The 4,203-nt window shown below is 44.2% G+C and overlaps 1 protein-coding gene across 1 annotated transcript in view; it reads left to right on the top strand.

Annotated features, from left to right (window-relative positions):
- The window catches only part of LOC115295435 (class I histocompatibility antigen, Gogo-B*0103 alpha chain-like), a 157,910-nt gene that overhangs the window by 119,449 nt on the left and 34,258 nt on the right, over positions 1-4,203 (top strand). The window lies entirely within an intron of this gene.

Raw genomic sequence — 4,203 nt, 5'->3', positions numbered from 1 at the left:
AATTCTGCTTTTCTCTCTTTCAAAAGACAAGTTTTTCCAGACCTTTGGTCTGCTCTTGTAAAGACTATGTAAATGAAGGGTTTTTCTTTTGTTAAAAAGGCAAAAGCTTTAGGTCTTATCAGGTCTTTGATTGCTTAGTTAAAACTTCTCTGAGGTTAAAAAGGAGTTAGGTTTTGCTAAAAAATCCCAAAGGCAAATAAGATCTTTTATTGCCACTTTGGTTAAATACAGCTTTCAGATTTGTAACAATTTGTAATTCTATTTAGGATATGCTTTGTAACTTCCTAAGGTTTTAATAAATTTCCCAGTATTCAAATGATAGAAAAGTCTTTTAACCAATTAGTCCCTTTCATTGAGGATGCCAAGTTACTTTAAAAAGCACTCTAGTACAATGATACACCTTAGGTCATATTGCATGGGTAAATGCTGCAACTGCTCAAATATATGTGCAGTTTCTAAAGTCTTAATGTTTTGGTGTAAGATCATTACTTAACACCTTTAGTAATCAAAATATAAGTGTCACTAAATTTCTAGATTTTGTCAAAACGTGTTTCTTCTTCAAGGAAAGTTGTAAAAGGGACTTTTGGGATGAATGCAGTATTTGACATCTTTTAGCTTAATACTATAATGGGTAAAAATTTCCAGAGCTAGAAGCTGCATTCAAGCTGAACAAGAATTAGGGACATAGGGTTAAGTAAACTATACCTACAGCGGCTTCCTATATGCTACCTTACAAACTGGGGAAGCAGGAAAGCACGTTGTAGCACACATGCTTTCTGCCATATCAGTGTTAGGGATCCCAAAACAAATAAAAACTGACAATGGAGCAGGATATACTGGGACCGTGTTCTCTAAATTCTGTCAACAGTTACACATTAAACACATCACCGGGATCCCTTATAACCCACAAGGACAAGGTATAGTAGAATGGGCACATCCAGCCTTAAAAAATACCCTTGAAAAGATAAAAAAGGAGGAATGGTACCCCATCAAGGGATCTCCCAGAAATCTTTTACATCATTCACTTTTTATTTAAAAATTTTTAACTTTGGATAAAGAAGGACGCTCAGCTGCTGAACATCTCTGGCACAATGAGACGCAAAGAACCTTTGCTACCGTGCTTTGGAGGGACCCCTTGGATAATAAGTGGTATGGTCCTGACCCTGTCTTGATCTGGGGATGAGGAGCAGTGTGCATCTACTCACGACAAGCAGATGCAGCCCGATGGTTGCCGGAGAGACTAGTAAAGCAAATTGATCATAATACTCAGCCTTCCAAGGAGAAAAAAGTCTCCTTGAGAAATATCTTTGTCTTTTCTTTTAGGGACTATGTTTGGGAAATGGTGGCACCTTCTCTGGATAGTTGGAGAAATAAGATTAAGAAGCTTCAGGAAGACCTGGAGAAGAGGAGGAAGGAACTCATCGACAGTCCTTTCCTCAGTGGATTTCATGGACTTCTACCCTACCTCCTCCCACTTTTAGGACCTATTTCGGGTTTATTGATCTTGGTGTCCTTGGGCCCTGTTCTATTCAATAAGGTCATGGCATTTCTAAGGCAGCAAATAGATGCTATCAAGATGCAGCCTACCCAGGTCCATTATCACAAGCTTGATATGGCCGATCAGGAGGCCGATGAAGAGCTATATTATGGCAAGAGGCACGGGCTGGCTAGCCAATGACAGGTAAGAGAGGCCTTACCATCCTATCAACCTAAGACAGGCTACTCAGGCATAGGCTTCTGGGTGTGCCCACGACGAATAAGAAGGATTGGCAGGCCTCCAACCTAAGACAGGCACAGTCCTTTCCTTGCCCATACTATCATATTCTGGAAGTAGCTCTTTTTTGAAAAGATAAAAAAGGGTGACCTATGGGGAGCTGCCAGAAGTACAAAGATCAGCTGCCTGCAGGCAGGGCAGTGTCGGCCCATCAGGTGCTGTGCTAAAACTTCCTTCTTTACCCCAGCCTTAATCACTTGACCCTGTTTCCTAGCAACCGACCTAGGTCAACTGCCTTGTTTCCCACCTTGAACCCTTTATAAGATGTTTGTGTTCTCTCAATAAATGAGGCTTGATCAGAGACTTTGTCTTGCCTCCATTCTCTGTGCCCCCTGCTGCCAATTCTCACTCCCTCCCTCAGGAACCTGTGTTGACCGACCTGCCAGACGGGACACTCCACCACTCATGCTCACTCTCCCTTTCTCTCTCAAAGTGAATAAACAAGCTTAAAAAATATACTTTAGAAAAAAGTTATCCATCTGAAGGAAATTTTTCAAAGAATGTAAAAACTACCAGAATATCCATGACCTATTCATAAAATTGGTAGTTTATCCTTTCTAATTTCTTTGAACACGGTTTTAAATTTGAGTATAATTGACACAAAATTACATTAGTTTCAGGTGTACAACACAGTGACTCACCTTCTGTCTACCCATGCTGTGCTCACCACAGTGTAGCTGCTAGCTATCACCGCACAATGAGGTTATAGTCTCACTGCCCATATTCTCTGTGCTGTGCCTTTTATTCCTATGACCTGTTCCTTCCATAACTGGAGTCTGTCACTCATTCCCCTCACCCTGGTGCCCATCCTGCCAACCCCCTTCCCTCTAGCAATCATTAGTGAGTTCTCTGTATTTATAAGTCTGACTCTCCAGTTTGCTTGTCTCTCTATTCTTTTGTTCTGTTTTGTAAACTCCACATGAGTGAAATCACATGTACTTGTTTTACTCAGTCTGATTTCACTTCGCAGACATACTGCCCTGTAGGTCCATCCATGATATCACAGGTGGCAAGACCTCATCCTTGTTGTGGCTGCAAATTCTCTCATGTGTATTTGTGTATGTGTGTATATACCACACATCTTTCTTATCCCTTTGTCTAAGGGTGGACACGGGTTGTATCAGTGTGACTTTTGAAAAGAACCTCACTCTCTGAACATCACTGGGATGAGGGCGGCCCTGGGATCCAGTGCCCTGTCCAGGTGCTGGAGCTGAAGGAGACCCTAGGGAGGACTTGACTGAGGAGGAGAAAGGGAAGCTGGGTCTTCTCTTCTTAGTCCTGTGGCCGCACGTGGGGAGGAAGGTCAGGGGACACCCCCCACTGTTCTGCTCTCAGGTGGATTCTGGCTGAGGAACCTGAGTGGGGTCTGGACTGAAAGTCAGGCAGAGATGTCTGAGCAGAAGCCTGGGCGTCAGTGGGGAGAGGAAGAAGTTTCTGAGCCCTGGACTCCACGGGGGTCGGGGTCAGGAGTGAGGCAGGGCTGCAGGAGAGGAGTGCTCAGGAGCCAGTGTGCCATCGCTGAGGTTTCTGTGTCCCTGTGCACCTACTCCTCTAGCCCCCTTGATGATGATACAGGGGAAACCCAAAGTAGAAACACTTCTTTGGGCTCCTTATTTCTAAATGTTTCAAAACTCAGTTCAGCAAAAACCATTTCTTATTTGGAATAGCATCTCAATGTCTCTATGGCACACTGCAGTGTAGATGTGCACACTGGGGTTATAGGACTAAGATGACAACTTTCTTAAAGCTCCTGCCAGAAAGTGTAAAAGGGGTCCTGTGGTGGAGGCACAGCCTGGTGCCCCAGACCTCTCTCTCCCCAGGTATGTGAGACCCAGCTGACACCGGGTGTGATTGCAGCTTGTGCCACAAGCTTCAAGAGTGAACACACACACTTCGTTGGACACTCCTCCTGCCCCAGGGATTGCACAAATACATTTGAGGGTATTTTCCCCTACAGGACAGAGATCACAGCAGGAAAGGTTGTCCTAGAATTGGCTCTTTAATATCATTGGGGATGATATGGCCCTGAAGAGATACCAAGTAGTGGGAGTGCCCTGATAGGCATAGTGCATGAAGAGCACTATTATCAGCATCTGTTTATTCAGCTTTCCCTCAGCTGTTCAACCAAACACCATTGTAGGTGCTGCTGTGCAGGAACTTGCAGATACACATAAGGTCTCAAATCAGCTGACCTTTAAGACAGGGAGAGTACCCTAGCGTGGACTGTCCTGATCAGGTGGGTTTTTAAAAGGGCTTAGTTTTTCCTGAGCAAAAGGATTCAAAGTGTGAGAGGGATTCAACGTGAAGGGGTTCTCTATTGTTGGCGCTGAAAGTGGAGGGGCAGAGTGGCCAACAATGCTTGTGGGCACTAGGGACCAGTTCAGCTGGGAAGGAAATGGGGACTTCTGCCTTAAAATTGTAAGAGACAG

This window comes from Suricata suricatta, chromosome 7 (assembly GCF_006229205.1).
Source record: "Suricata suricatta isolate VVHF042 chromosome 7, meerkat_22Aug2017_6uvM2_HiC, whole genome shotgun sequence".
NCBI lineage: Eukaryota > Metazoa > Chordata > Mammalia > Carnivora > Herpestidae > Suricata > Suricata suricatta.
Note: the sequence above shows the minus strand (reverse complement) of the source record. Positions and strands in the feature narration are given on the sequence as shown.